The sequence below is a fragment of the Silene latifolia genome, chromosome 4 (genome assembly GCF_048544455.1).
Source record: "Silene latifolia isolate original U9 population chromosome 4, ASM4854445v1, whole genome shotgun sequence".
NCBI lineage: Eukaryota > Viridiplantae > Streptophyta > Magnoliopsida > Caryophyllales > Caryophyllaceae > Silene > Silene latifolia.
Window position 1 is genome coordinate 97,076,757 of NC_133529.1, and position 16,712 is coordinate 97,093,468.

Sequence of the window (16,712 nt, forward strand, 5' to 3'; positions counted from 1 at the left end):
CATTTAACCGGTAATTTCATTGCCAAATTCGCATTCATACAATTAGTTGAGAGAAGTCAATTTGGGGGGATGCCTAGTGAAGACCCTCACTCACATATGGAGACTTTTTGTGACTATTGTGATGCGATTTCTCAAACCGGAGTTACTCAAGACCAAATACGATGGGTATTATTTCCTTTCTCCTTGATCGGTACCGCCAAGCAATGGTTAAAGAGCCCAAATCACCGGATATTAACTCATGGAAGAAGTATGCACTTGCTTTCTACAAGAAATTCTATCCTCCGGAGAAGACTAACATGTTGAGAGCCCAAATCACTGGGTTCAAGCAAAGGGATGAGGAATCATTGTATGAAGCATGAGAGAGATTCAAGGACACTTGTCGTTCTTGTCCACACCATGGACTTAGCGAGTGGTTCCTTGTGCAACAATTTTGGAATGGTCTATATGAAGACTCCCCTAACATCCTCAACATAGGATCCAATGGTATGTTTACCGAAGTTGATGACAATCAAACATGGGCCAAAATTGAAGAAATGGCGGTTCATAATTCACAGTATAGTAGACCTCGAAAGACTACTAGAGGAGGAAAGCATGAGGTAAATTCCATCACTCAATTAGGTGCTCAACTAAGTGCTCATATTGACACCATTAATTTGAAGTTTGAGAAGGCCATGGCTAAGCTTGATGAAGCTTCCAAATCACCCAAACAACATGTTAATGCTATGGTGGCATCATCCTCAATTCCAAGTGGAGTATGTAAGAGTTGTGGAACTTTGGGACATGACCAAAGTGATTGTAGGGGAACAAGTGAACAAGTGAATGCTTTCCAAGCATACAAGAGTGGCACCCCTTATTCCAACTATTACAATGAGAATACCAAATTCCATCCCAATATTTCATACAAAAGCCAAAATGTTCAAAACCCTCAACCAACATACACCCCACCTCCAATGAGAAATCAAGCTCAAAGACCCTTTTACAACCAAATCCAAGATTATCAAAATCAACCCTCTTACAATCAATCCAATGACCAAGGCTTTGATGTTCAAAAAGCGGTCCTCCAAATGCAAAAGAACCAACAAGAATTTTTCACCCAAATGCATAAAGATAGCCAAGCCAAAGATATCACCATCAACAACATACTAGCCCACACCAAAATGCTAGAAACCCAAATGACTCAATTAGCATCTTCTAGCTCTCAAAGACAAAAGGGGCAATTACATCCTCAAAGTAATCCCCCTAGACATGAATCCGTTAGTGTCATCCATTTGAGGAGTGGTACAAGGTATGAAGGGTCGAAGAAGCCAATTAATGAAGATATTATGGATGCTAGTGACAAGCAAAGAGTTGTGGAGAACTTTAAGGAAGAAGAAGAAGAACCCACCATCCAAGAAGTTTCAAAGAAGAAGAATGAAGAGAAGGCTAAGGAAAAAGAGCCTATTATGATTAGACTTCCATTCCCAAATCGTCAAGCTAAGCCTGAGTTTGATGAACAACTTGGAAAGTTCATAGAGATTGTGAAGAACTTAGAAGTCTCAATCCCATTCACGGAATTGATCAATCATGTTCCGGCCTATGCAAAATACATGAAAGACATGCTTACAAAGAAGAAATCCATCCGGAAGTTAGAGACTATTGCATTCACTAAAGTGAGTAGTGCTATTCTTCAAGTAAGTTCACCTCCAAAACTCAAAGATCCGGGAAGCTTCTCTATTCCATGCACCATTGGCGACACTACAATCAACAAAGCATTATGTGACCTTGGAGTAAGTGTAAGTGTCATGCCATACTCAGTATGCAAGACGCTAGGAATGGGAGAGCTCAAGTGCACTAACATTACTATCCAAATGGCGGATCGATCAACAAAGATACCTTTAGGGGTATGGGGGGATGTGCCTATGAGAATTGGCAAGTTCTTCATCCTGGTAGACTTTGTCATTGTTGACATGGAGGAAGATTCCAACATTCCTATCGTTTTAGGAAGACCTTTCTTGCACACCGCGGGAGCGGTAATTGATGTGAAACATGGAGAGCTTATACCTGAAGTGTGGGATGAGACAATCACTTTTAATCTTGACAAGACAATGAGAGCTCCCCGACTACATGAGCCATGTTTCATGATCGATCATTATAGCCGAGAAAGTGATAGGAAGAAGTTGGCATCTCAATGCAAAGATCAATCTATGGGTAAAGAATCACCACCCATATGGAAGAAGAAAGTGGACAATCCTCAAGATGCTCTATCCGGAGAGCAAGGAAATTTCAACAACAATGAGAGCTTGAATAGCTCACCACCAATCATGACAAGTAAGGAAGAAGGCCTCATTGGCCATGACAACAAGAAAGAGGAGTTGTTTTCATCAAATCATGATACAATTGGAGAGCAAGCTAATGAAGTATGTGGTATATGGGATGACGAATTTGAAGGATGAGTCAATCCTTACATTGGCAATGCTATGACCTTAGACCAAGGCTTTGGTGATCATCTTAACTCAAATCACCACCATGAAGAACACATTAATGTGCAAAGCTATATTGAATATCTCTATAATGACAATAAACAAGCGTTCAACTACTTCTACAAGGTGTTGAGCAACATCAACAACACCTTGGCTATGCCCCCTTGACATCTCATTCAAAAATGAGAGTTTGGTGGAGTCCACCCTAAACCACCATTTGTAAATATTCTAACCCTTAACTTGCATTTCAGTTTCTTGTATTACGTTTTTGTCAACTTTGGATTTGCAATTTCATACTTTGATCAAGATTTTTATCATGAGAGAAAGTAAGTGTGGACAAGGCCCTCGGGAACTGCGTCCACGGGATCCACACTAGGCATAATCGACTCGAGGTTCTTTCGAATCGAATTAAGACAAATTAGAGTCGCCACCAAGTTTTTTGGGAACTTGGAACCGTTCAAGTCAACTTTACACCTTTCATCGAAAAGCATAAAGCCAATCGACTACGAGTGATTAACGATAAAGACTTGTACCCTATATTACTCGATTTGAATGACTCTCGTAATCCAATGGTATTTAGACGGATCCACAAACCATAGATCTTGAGTAAGGGGTGAGGGTACGTGTTAGGAAGCCCATAAGGACACCTAACCCCGCCCGTCGATAACGGCCTCTACTAAGTCAAGTATCGGATTTCAAACAAGGTCATAGCTACTACGATATATGATATGCAAACATCGTTTTCAAAACCCTAACATGTGAAGTTTCTATGTCGATTTAGATGCAACTAAACTAACTTTGTCAAAGTTGTAATTTAGCATGTGGGTTGATTGATCTAACAACATACAAACGAAACAAACAAGGCTTGATGGGAATGGGGAAGCCGTTGGGATCTATCCTATTACAACCCAGGCATTTCATGCCGACGCAACGATAAATTAAAGATACAACTCGATCTAAAATACAACGCTATACACACGACGCAATACACGGCCATTCGGCCTAGGAAACCGTGCACAAAGGGGTGGCCCACGGCTTACATGACTCACGACCTTTGGTCACTCCTCGTAATGTGTGCTTTCACTTAATCTCATCGAATTAGACATAAGGCCACGCACCAAAGCATGCATTAGCATAAATCGGGCCATGTTGCTTTAAACAACATGCGATTTACTACGCTCTTACATGCATTGGGGCACAACCATCTAACCAAACAAGACTAAGGTTTTTGGAAGAAGTTTTGACTCGATAAAAGAAAGCTAACTTGAAAATTACAACTCGATAACAAACAATAAATTACAAGCGACAAAACAATAAAGACCAAACGATGTAAAACAAACGAAACAATAAAGACCAAAGGACACGGCCAAGCCTCACGGCTTAAAGCCACGTCCAACCCTAGGTCCTAGGTCAGGTTCATTAGTTAGATCAATTGATTGCGAAACAAGTTCGAAAGCGGGCTAGAAAACAAGTTAGAAACGACGTTGATCGATTTGAAAAGATACCTTGCAAACGCGCATTCTACACGGCCTAAAGGGGTCAAATTAGGTCAAGTTTGCTAATTAATTTAACTCATCGAGTGTTAATAAGAAGGTGCTAATCACGCACTCTTATACTAACGAGAAATTAGGTGAAAGAGAGAGATGCGTTCAATTAAGTTACAGAATCGTCAGTTGATTTTTAAAGCTATGTCGATGTACCCTAACGTGTCTAATTAGGTTATTAAATTGATCTAATGTCATCTAAACGAGTTATATGTTAACAATCAGAGGTCATACTAACATGTGAATGGTCCTAGGGTGGGTCGAATTACATGAAACAAAAGAGGGGTCAAAAGCGAAGAGCGAAGTTAGAATTCGTTTTATTAATGCCCTACCTTGAACACGAGGATATGTAAATGAGACGGGGGTGTACGACCGACTGATGTAGCGGTTTCTTTCCCATCTCAATTCAACGCGGGTGTTCATGGTGGTACTTTAACTCATACTCGGACTAAACTAGTTTCATAGTTAATGAGAACAATCGATAAACAAAAACGATAAACAAACAAAAACGAACTATTAAAAAACAAACATAAAAAACGAAATAAAAAGGAGAAAGAGGAGGATTTGATGCACCCTCAACCTACATGTATCGTTGACACCGTCTTGGGTCGTAATCGATCGTAGATTTTATCTCGAGAGGCCGTCGTCGACGAAGGAACAAAGCGAACAACACGTTTTTTGTAAATGTGGACAGCAACTTTCAAACTGCGATTTCTCTCTCGTTTCATGGTGAAAATTCGATTTAAAAGATGTTTTGAAAACTAGAAAGAGAGGAGAACAGAGATATTAAAACAATCTCTGCTCGTTTTGAGTTATTGGGCACGAAAAACGAGCATAAACAGAACTGGACAGACAGGAAAAAGCCGCGAAAACAGAGTGTATAACACTCTGTTTTTCGAGGGAATTCGTGTACTCTCAAGGGTAATTTGGCTCGTAAATCTTTGTCTAATGTGTAGATGGATGTTGTGTGGTTAATTTGGAACAAGAAACTCGAATTTTGATGGAGGTTTGAAGGGAGAACGAACGGTTTCAAAGAGGACACACAAACTGATTCTCAGTTTGTAAGTCGGTTTTGTCTAGGGTTTTTGGGAGGCAATTAGGGTTTGTTTCTGGAGTTTAAAGCTTGTAAGTGAAGGTATTATGTATGGAGAACTTAGAGGAATGAATGTATGGTGAAGGGGGGGTATTTATAAGGAGTTAAAGTAGGGTAAAAGGGGGGAGAGGCAGACGGGCTCGGTTTGCACATAGCTGCTGTCCAGCAGCTTTTGTGAGGGTTTGAGAGGTTTTGTGAGGGGTTTTCTTGGTGGCTAAGCTAAGGTAATATGGGTAGGATACTAGGGTATGGGTTAGGGTTAATGGGCACGGGTTTTGGTGGTGTTTGGAGCGGGTTTTGGGCTCGGGATTTGGCACGCAAAACAGGGGGGGCTGCTCGTGTTTTTGCGGGCTGTTGGGGGGTGTTTAGGATGGGATTTGGGCCGTGGTTAAGGGGGTTCGAACTGGGGTTGGATGGGTAGAGGCTTAGGTTGGTTAGTGTACTCGAGATTCGTGCCAACTCGTAAAGAAAACAGGCTCAAAAACCGAGCTATAATCGAGCTCCAAAACACGTGTTTAAAACGAGTTTTTTTCGATTTTTCAAATCGATTAACACAAAAAAATAAATGATTTTTCAAATCAAAAATACTCATAAAATGATTTTTCAAATCAATTATTTATTTTATTTTCAATAAAATAAACTTGAGAAAATAAATTCAAAATAAAATAAAATAAATTGAATTCACCTAAAAAAAAGCTTTAATTTAAATATCATTTAAATTAATAAAATACTCCGTCGACAACGCTCATTCTACATCGTAAAACGAACCCAAATAATGACAATGACAACTAAAGAATACATGTGTCCTATCATCATCGGGTGTTTGTCGGGTTCTCTATAAATTCCAATATCGACGGATACGGGTATCTACAGAGCCCCCACTTTGACTGAGGCTTGGACAAGGCGAAAGTCAAAGTATACCCAGTCCCTCTCGACCGAGGATTCTTCGGGTCGTTTATAGTCCATTAGACTTGCGTATATAAGCTCTTGACCATAAGAAGAGATCATACCTGAAACTTCGTCGGGGATTAACTCTTGCTTCTGTTGCGCCAAATTGTCCTCATTGGTCATCGACCCATAAATTGCATATATGGTGGGTTGAGCCTTATCCTCGGGCGCCTACGTATCCGTTTCTGACGGAATCAAACCCGCGTCGTAGTTCGGCAAGCAATCGCCGACACATGCCCAAAGTTTATCATCTTTGGCGTATGTCCAAAATTCATCATCTCACGACATTGGCCCAAAATTTATGATCTGCTGGCGCTTGTCCGAATGGGACGGGACTCTCCAAGGAGGTTGCCGCCGCTTTCATTATTTGCTTTCAGCTACGGAATTCTTCCATTTCATACTCTTGTATTGAATTGAATTCTGAGTGGATGTCATCCTTTACATCTTGATAATGGTCTCTGAAGCCAACGGCCAGAGCCCTGATTTGCAATGGCTCTAAAGTCGAAGACTTTAGAGCCCCCAGTTGAAGCATATCCTGCTATATTTGAAACACAAAAACGTACTAGCAATAATCATCACAAAAGCACATTTGGATCATCGATCTTAAAATTGGATTATTTGAAAAATTGGGCCATCGACCCAAAAAATTGAATTTGAAAATTTTAAAAAACTGGGCCATCGACCCGAAGTTTGAATTTGACATCACTTGGACTGTTGGGCTATCGACCCTTCGAAAATTGAATTTGAAATTTTGAAAGATTGGGCCACCGACCCGAAAAGATTCTACTACTTGGATCATCTATCCACAATTCGCAAAAAGTTTTTGGAATTTTGAAATTTTTTGGAATTTTGAAATTTTGAAATTTTTGAAATCGAACCTTGATGGGTGAGCATGAAACACAACTCAGACACTCTGTATGACCTGTAAACCACATGGGCGTAGCCCGCTACCGTAAAACAAAAAAGAAAATAAAACCGCAAGTGTGCACGAGTTTAAATTCAAATATGGACTTGCTGGGGGTAGAAATGTAAATTGGCTACTCTGGTGCCAAAAGATGCGATGAATGAGCGAAAATCCGACGCATCGTGCTAAAGACTGGTGTGAACCGGGGCGGACCTAAGAGGCGCGCAACCCGAGGCCCACACAGCAAAAAAAAAACGCCACCCTAGGGGTGTCACCCTAGGTGTTTCCTTCCCTTATACTTTCTATATATAAGGAAGAGTTGCACTGCAAAATTTATTCTGCTTTCCCAAACTGGTGCAAACGACATAAATCATTATGAATAATTTAGTGAGTGCTATGCAAGCATGGGAAACAGACTTCACTGTTGCAGAAAGACAAGAATTAAAGACCGCTCAACTGGCGCAATTACTTCCCTTACGCCAGATCCGCCTTCAACCTGCTTTGCTAGAACACTGCCTTAGCTATTGGGATCCTCGTAACCATGTCTTTGCTTTTCCTGAGGGGGAGATCTGCCCTTTACCGGAAGAGTTTTCTGCCCTGGAGGATGGGATGCTGAGGCCATACCGGCTATACCAAAATTTCATTCGGGGTGGCGTGGAATATATCTAGACTGTCTTGGCCTTTCCAGGACGGAGTCTGAGGATATAGTTACTGGTGACGAAGTCAACCTTCTTGCTATTAATCGGAAATTTTGCATCTTGCGAAACAGTACTTCACTGCCAACGTACTGCCGCAGGGCATTTGGATTGATCATGTTACATCTTTATGCCTTTGAAGGTAGGATGAACAAGACAACTAGCGTAGGACAAGCGAAGCTTGTGTCTATTGTGTCTCAGATGGAGACGGGACATAACCCTTCCTGGATTATTCTCGCTGAAACCATCAGGGGTTTAGATGCTAAGAAAATGAACCTTGGTGCTGATTGGTCGGGATGCTCCCGTCTATTGCAGGTAACAAAATATATCCTCTTGATTTCGTGTTCTTGATTTTTACCACAATTCTTGTGTTATTGCCGCGATTTATCTATATTTTGCCACGATTTCTGCCACAATTCTGTGTTTCTGCCCCGATTTTGTTGCATTCTGCCACGATTTTGCTGCATTCTGCCACGACTGTGCTTCTGTTGTTTTTTTTCTTTTTTTTTTTTCCTTTTTCTCTTTTTTTCCTTTTTTTTTTCTTCACGTTTTTTTTTCTCTTTTTTTTTCGTTCGTTTTTTTTCCTTTTTTTTCTTTTTTTTTTCTTCACGTTTTTTTTTCTCTTTTTTTTTTTTTTTTTTTTTTCCAGGTGTGGCTTTGTGAGAGATTTTGGCTCTTTGCCCCGCCGCGTGAGCCAAACTCGTACCTCGCCCGTATGCTGACTATGCGTGCTAAGCGGTATGAAGACGAGCATCAAAATGACCTTGCTTATTGGCGAAACAAGATGACAGAAGGAGGAGGTCGCCCTCTTTGCTGGTTTATGCCTTGGCTTCGCCTCAAATCTTTTACTATCCTTCCGGAAGATGATAAGACCAGACGTTTGCAATTACTGGGTTTGGAACGGTCTATTCACATATACCCCGACCGCATTCTGCGTCAGATGGGCCGTATACAAGTAATTCCCAAGTGCGAGGCTGTTATGGGACGAGCAAAAGAGCTACATCCCTCTATATGTGATGACTGGCTCGAGAGGTGGCACCAAAGGCGTCTCTGGTACGTGTCTGCGCGCCCTCAGACTACCTGGGTATCCCCGTCCTACACTAAGTGGCTTAAAGAGAAGACTGAATCAGGTAAGGACTTGTGTCGGAAGGATGAGCTTGTCGACATCAGATATTATGACAAAGGCAGAAGCAGTCGCGACTTTTTCGCTAACGATCTTTCGTCTGCATCTAGACCCGAAACTAAGACCGAGAAAACTTCTAAGACTGACTCACAGGTGACAGGTGTGTGGAAACGGTTGGGTTCAAAGGCACACTTGGGCTCAGCCCTGGAAGGGAGACTTGGCCCTCGCTTGAGCGTAAAAGATAGACTGGGCCCTCGGGAGGAAATGATGATTCCTCCTAAGAAGCGCGCTAGACAGAACGCGACTACCCCTCCTCCGCAGGAACCTCGGTCACGTGACTTAAAAGGCAAAGGGAAAAGGAAGATGTAGGAGCCTTCGACTCCAATCTATTATTTAATACTACTACTTATCATTTGTTGCTGGCTGTTTTTCTTTTCTTTTCTTTGAAGGTTGTAATGGGCATCGCCCGATTTTAAAAAGACTTACTATTTATTAAAATTCCCAGTTTCTGCATAAAATTTCATTTTATTAAAGGAAGGGTCGGTTGTACTCTTATAAAGAGCTGCCTACGTATTTGTTATCAACAGAATCAAACCGAGCTCGTAGTTCCACAAAACAAATGCGCTGCAAATATCAGTTTATAACGCACAAAAAGCAGCGAAGCAAAAGTGCCGCGGCCTAGACTCGCTCACGAGCACTGCAATTCAAAATTTTATTTCACGACATTGAGAACGAGTTCTAAGGATAGTATTTCTTCAGTTGATCCAAATTCGTCGGATTTGCGAAGTCGTTTCCATCTAGATCTGTTAGTCTGACTGCGCCTCCCGATAATATTTTCTTTACCAGGTAAGGACCGGCCCAGTTCGGCTTGAATTTTCCCCTCGGGTCAATTGGTAGTAAAGCGCGAACAGACTTTAGGACCAAATCCCCATCCTTTATTCCTCGAGGTTTCACCTTCTTGTTAAATGCCCTTTGTATCCTTTTCTGATAGAGTTGAACATGGTGTAGCGCATTTAACCGTCGCTCATCGAGCGTGACCAAGGAATCATACCTAGCTTGCAGCCAGTCAGCTTCAGGAACCTGACTTTCTAACAGGATCCTTAAAGAAGGTACCTCTAATTCGATGGGCTGAACTACTTCCATCCCATATGTCAAATAGAACGGAGTTGCTCCAGTGGCTGTGCGAATTGACGTCTTGTATCCCCATAGTGCGAACGGTATCTTCTCTGGCCATTCGCGATAATTGTCGGTCATTTTCCTGAGAATCACAGTGATTGTCTTGTTGGCGGCTTCCACCGCGCCATTTTTTTGAGGTCGATAAGGTGACGATTTGTGGTGCTTGATTTTATACTTTTCTAGTATCACAGCAGTTTCAGCTTGGAAGTGAGTGCCATGGTCGCTAATGAACTCATGCGGCACCCCATATCTGCAAATGATTTCATTCTGAATGAACTTTGCTACCTGCTTCGCTTGTAGTACTTTGTATGATTTCACTTCTACCCACTTCGTGAAGTAATCGATGGCGACTAGCATGAAACAATGCCCACCTGTTCCAGATGGGTTTCCAATAATGTCGATTCCCCATGTTGAGAAAGGCCATGGTGATGTTAAAGTATACAACAGTGATGGCGGCACGTGTTGTATGTTCGCAAAGATTTGGCAATTATGGCAATGTCTGACATATTCGCGACAATCTATCTCCATCGTGGTCCAATAATACCCTAATCTCATGATTTTACGCACTAGCATATGGGCATTCATGTGTGGGCCACACTCCCCGTCATGGACTTCTTCCATGACTCTTTTTGCAGTTGGTGAGTCTATGCATCGTAGAAGGATATTTTGCGCGGTCTTCTTGTACAATTGTCCATCATTGGTTCTAACGAACTGAGCGGCTAGCATTCGAATAGCGCGCTTTCCGCGGTTATCCATGTCGGGTGGATACTCTCCTGATTCTTTAAATTTCAGAATAGCATGATACCAAGGTTCAGCCTCGGTTTCTTCTGTGTCTCCGATTACATTAACGTAAGCAGGTGATGATCTTCGTTCGACACATATTGGCATAGTATCCATATGATCGGTATGTTGATCGGAGCGACTAGCTTTGATAGTGCATCTGCAAACTGGTTTTCATCTCTGGGGAGGTGCACGTATTTGACATCGGCGAACAACTTTTCTAGTTCCTCGATTTTCGCTTGGTACGGAGCCAGGCTATCACTTCGGGTTTTCCACGTCCCGGCCACTTGATTGATCACTAGTGACGAGTCCCCATGTACTACAAGCTTTTTGATGCCTAACTCGAGAGCACTGTGCAAACCGAGTAGGCACGCTTCGTATTCGGCCGCGTTATTAGTGACATTAAAGTCCAACTTGATCGAAATGGGAACATGTTCACCTTCTGGTGAAATGAGTAGCACTCCTATCCCGTATCCCCTGCAGTTCGATGCTCCATCGAAATAGAGGTCCCACGTATCGTTGTCTATGTGAACGATATCTTCATCGGGAAACGACCACGTATCTACAACCTCAGTTTCTTCTATCGGGTTATCCGCCAGAAAGTCTGCAACCGCCCTTCCCTTTATCACTTTTAGCGGTACATATTTCAGATCAAACTCGGAAAGCATTAAAGTCCATCTTGACACCCTGCCGTTTAGAACTGGTTTTTCAAACAAGTATTTGATTGGGTCCATCTTCGAGTGGATGCAGACACTATGACTGAGCATGTAGTGTCGTAACTTCTTTGTCGCCCATACTAAAGCCAAACATGTCTTCTCGAGCTGAGTATACTTGATTTCATACTCCAAGAACTTTTTACTAATGTAGTAAATTGCTCTTTCCTCTTTATCGACTGTTTGTGCCAGCATTGCCCCTATTGCAGTATCCGTAACTGTAAGATACAACAAAAGTGGTAACCCAGCCGTTGGCGGGCTGAGCACGGGAGGGGAAGAGAGTATTTCTTTGATCTTATCGAACGCAGCTTGACAGTGATCATCCCATACGACATGTTCCCCGACTTTCAACTTCTTAAAAATTGGTTCGCATATCATAGTTAGCCTTGCCACGAACCGGCTTATGTACTGGATTCTTCCAAGGAAACCTCGAATTTCCTTCTCGGTTCTTGGGTGAGACATTTCCATTATGGCCTTGATTTTTGATGGGTCCACCTCGATGCCACGGTGGCTAACGATGTGACCCAACAGTTTGCCGGATGTGACCCCGAATGCGCACTTTTGGGGATTCAACCTCATGTTATACTTGCGCAATCGTTCAAGGAATTTGCGTAGTGTACCAAGGCGGCCATCACGCTCCTTTGACTTGACAATCATGTCGTCGACATAAACCTCGACCTCCTTATGCATCATATCATGTAACAACGTTGTCGCGGTCCTTTGGTATGTGGCCCCTGCGTTTATCAACCCAAAAGGCATTACTGTGTAGCAATAGGTTCCCCATTGCGTTCGAACATGATCTTATGCATGTCTTCTCTCGCCATCTTGATCGATTATAACCGGCGTATCCATCCATAAAGGATAATAACGCGTGATTTGCCGTGTTGTCAACCAGGATGTCGATGTGAGGTAATGGGAAATCGTCCTTCGGACTTGCCTTGTTTAGATCCCGGAAGTCGACACAAACCCGAACTTTACCATCTTTCTTTGGCACTGATACGACGTTAGCCACCGGCCCGAGTATTCGACACCTTGATGAACCCACTTTGAGTTGCTTGTCGATTTCTTCCTTGACTTTCAAAGACCAAACTGTGTGCATTTTGCGGAGCTTCGCTTGATCGGCTTATATCCCGGCTTGATTGGGATCCCTGTGCTCGCAATTTCCCTATCAATGCCTGGCATGTCTTTGTAGGACCATGCAAAAACATCTTTGAACTCATGTAACAACCCAATGAACCCTTGTCTCTCGGTGGGACTTAAAGTAGTTCCTATTTTAAGCTCCTGTGGTTCTAAGGTTGTACCTACATTGATGGTTTCGGTATCTTCGATGATCGAAGTTTTCTGTTCGTACTCTTCCAACCCTTTTATCAACTGTAGAGGTGGTTCCATTCCTTCTTCTTCTTCTTCGACCAACTGTTCATCCTCGACCTCAGTCTCAATGTCATTATTAAAACAATCATTTTCAAAGTTTGAATTGCAATGTAAGTGAGACAAGTCGTAAGCAAACTGGTTCATATTATTATTGATTTGAAATTGCGCGAAATGCGCCAACATTTGAGCCAACTGGTCAGAGCTCAGTGGCGAGATAGGGGTATTCGGGACAGGCCCCGGAATACCACCATTAGGAAAGGGTGAAGAGGAAGGGAAAGCTAGGGGAGGGGTATTTTCAACACCTGACTCCTTAGACTTAATCTTAGGACCTATCTCAGACTCAGACTCGGACTCAGACTCAGACTCAGAATCGGTAACGTCATCTAGCTTGAACATCTCTCCTTCTCCCGTTGTCAACTTGAAAAGAAGTCCCTTGTTGTCAGTCCACTTGATTGTTTTCCGCCATCCCATGTTGGTCCCAAGAGGATCTACATCGGTGATGAGGGTAGATGGGTCGATACGCTCGCTTCTGAGGATCATGCTTACCAAATCTTCGTTTGGTATTGGTGATTTCCTCTCTTCACCGAAAAGAAGACCCAAGGCTCCCTCGTCGCTTATTGGATCTGGTTTAGTCCCTACTGGCATCACAGTTAGAATATCTTCAGGGATGTAGTAGCAGTCTTGAAATACTTCGATTCCTGGGACCATAAGGTTTTTCTTTGGGTCAAAGATAGGTTCGGGGAAGTCCATGCAGGGAAGTTCTTCCCCAGCTCTCACGAAGTGACCGTTTAGAGTTAGGTGATACGGTCCCATTTTGATATCTCGATCTTCGATCGTTCTTCCCCTCTTTTCCAGCAGATCTTTCCCAGTGGGCTCATATCCAAGCCCGAAAGTTACTCCTTTGGCTACTGGCGGTTTCAACTCGAACGTACCCTCATTTCTAGGATATAAAGAGAAACCGAAGTACTTCCCAGTCTTGAGAATCACCTCGCAGGCATGACTTCCCGTGTATAGATCCATATTCTCTGCTTCGGAGTTCAGCTCGATCATGTTGACAATCTCGAAACCACATGCGTCATTGGCAGTTTCAACCCTTACTTCAGAAGTAATGTCTCCTCCTGCCACAGTAATTGGCGTGGCGTCAATGGTGACGGTTTTACCGTTGAGTGGGACCTTGATTTTTAGATGCAGCGTTGATGTTACGGCCCTTGTAGCGTGGATCCAAGGCCTTCCCAACAATAAGTTGAAGGATGAGCAAATGTCAATTACTTGGCAACTCACTTTCTTTTCCACTTGCCCTGTCTGTACTACTAGATCGACAAGTCCACTTACTCGACGCACAGTGCCATCGAATGCCCGAACTGTCTGTGTAGTGGGAATGAAGTCATTCTTCTCCAAGCCCAGAATATGCGTTGTTTTCAAAGGGAGTACGTTGACAGCCGATCCGTCGTCAACCAAGGTCATAGGAATATGCTTGTTGAGACACACGGTAGCAACATAGAGGGCCAGCTTATGTCGGGGCCCGAACGGTGGTAGATCTTCGTCGGAAAATGTCACGGCGTTGGTAATCTGAGGCCGATTCTGGGCGATGTGAGTGACCATGTCAGCAGGAGTAGTATTTGACGACACGGTCATGTTCATCAAGGCTTGCAACAACGCCTGACGATGTTCGAAAGAGCTTAAGATAAGTTGCCAGATAGACACGTCGGCCTTAGTCTTTTGGAGTTGCTTGATGAGGGAAGCCTCGGAGGTCGACCCTTCATCAAGAACTTCGACCACTACCGGCTCTTTGGGAGGTGTCTTGTTCGGGATATCCTTAGCTTTCTCCACGCGGTACGGGCGCCCTGATCTAGTCAGATGGTTTGACTCTAGGGCATATTGCCTCACTTTTAAGATTTCTTCTTGGGTGTGAGGGATTGTCGCACCTTTGTTTTGACGAGGTAAACATCATCTTCGTCATCAGCCCAAACGCCATTGATTTCATTGCCGCTCCGGAGTATGTAAGGAGTGCAATCGACAACAAAATCCCTGAATGTAATCTCGTTTCTCGAGCTTGGTAGGAACTCGGAGCAATCCACGAATATTCTTCCAATGAAAACCCCTTTTAGACGACATGGGCGAATCAAGTGAGAGTAATCGACACTATATTCGGTGGAGACAAAGTTAGTGTGGTCCCCAAAGGGGTTGGTGACGTTGTTGGGCTTTATGGTCGGGATTGGGAGCGTTCCGTTCTCAATCATGTCTTGAATTTCGTGCTTTAGTCTAAAGCACCTTTCAGTATCGTGTCCCTTCCCTTGATGAAAGGCACAGTAGGCATTTGGTTTGTACCATTTGCCTTGTTGTTCAGCAGGTGGATCCGGAGTTGGACCAATGGGTTTCAAATTTCCTTGGGCCATGAGCCTTTGGAGAGCGTAGGCGTTAGTGCACCCGATATCGGTGAATACCCTCGGAGCTTGGCGCGGAGGCCTTTTTGACTGTCCATCTAAGAGATTGACAGTTTCAACAAAGTGGGCCGCTGCTGGTGCTTTTGCTTTAGATGACGAGGCCCCTTGGTATTCTTTTGGCTTCTCAGCTTCAGCCATTCGGACATCGTCCTCTACCTTTATCCCGATCCTTATAAATTCTTTGAAAGAACCAAAATTCTGGTATTTCAGAGCATTACGGTAAACAGGTCGTAAATTCTTCATGAACTTATCTACCATTTCAACTTCATCAGGCTTCTTAGCTAGTTTCACGCTTTCAGCGCGCCATCTTGCGAGGAATTCAGTAAAGCCCTCTTTTTCCTTCTGTGTCATTACTTCCAAAGTCCTTATGTTGGTTTGAATCTCAACATTGTCAGCATAGTGCTTACAGAACTCCACCGTAATATCTTCGAAAGTGGGGAAGTTCTTAAGGTCAAGATTATAGAACCACGCCTTCGGGTGTGCATCCAGAGATTGAGCAAAGATTTCAGAGAGCATGTCAGCAGGCACTCCCTTCAGTGCTAAGTACCCTTTATAGGCCTTAACATGGTGGACTGGATCTTCGGTGCCCTTGAACTTTGGGATGTCAGTGAGTACCATGTTCGTGGGCAACTTATCCTGAACTGGGGCATAGGCCCTAGCATTCTCATAGTGGATATTCTTCCCCTGGGAGAGTTTCAGACGGTCTTCGATGAACTTGAACCGTTTCTCCAGATCAGTCAGAGGTGGGGTAGATAGAGGGGAATCTTCACCCAGCTTAGATTCGATTGCATCCATGCGGGTCATCATGAGGTTCACGGCCTCAGTGAGCTTGTTAACAGCATCTTCCATTGCTTGACGTCGGGTTTTTGGCGGCCTTTCTACAAGAAAACCCCGAACCGAGTCAATATTTAAAGTAAGAGCCCTTGCACACTTAAGGACACGACACCAACTCGACTCAAGCAAAGACTCGACTCGAGACTGACTAACCAAAAGGTTCGAGTCACGGTTGGATTTAGACCTTGATTCATTTTAGACTCGACAAGACGAAATGACTCAAGCTGTCATAGCTCGATTCTAAACTGGACTCGGTGTGACTAAACCCGTGATTGGACCAACATAGTCCTTAGGCTCGAGTGAAACGTCCTAAAGGGCCTAGCTTGGACGTTTCTGTGGACTATCCTAGACCAAATGGTCGACCAACATGACTCAAAGCCCAAGAGGTTAGCTTGGGTGACCCAACAGGGTCGTGTTCTAGACTCTTGGAACGAAAAAACGCCTGGCCTAACACGGCCATGACCCGGACACGACTCGACGCATTTCATGCTTGGTTAAGGTTCGAGAAATATTTTGGATTGAATTTGAAAAAAAAACGAAGGATCGATTTGAAAATGAGATTTGAAATGGGCAGCATGCCGGCTATAAAAGCTTATTTTGGCCGAAAATTCTAGTCCTATTTGGGCAG

The 16,712-nt window shown here is 43.4% G+C and overlaps 1 non-coding gene across 1 annotated transcript; it reads right to left on the reverse strand.

Moving 5' to 3' along the window:
• Window positions 1-296: 296 nt before the first annotated feature.
• On the reverse strand, window positions 297-403 carry LOC141653953 (small nucleolar RNA R71). Its single transcript, XR_012547541.1, has one exon. It is a non-coding gene; the product is annotated as a small nucleolar RNA R71 (small nucleolar RNA).
• Between the last annotated feature and the right edge of the window lie 16,309 nt (window positions 404-16,712).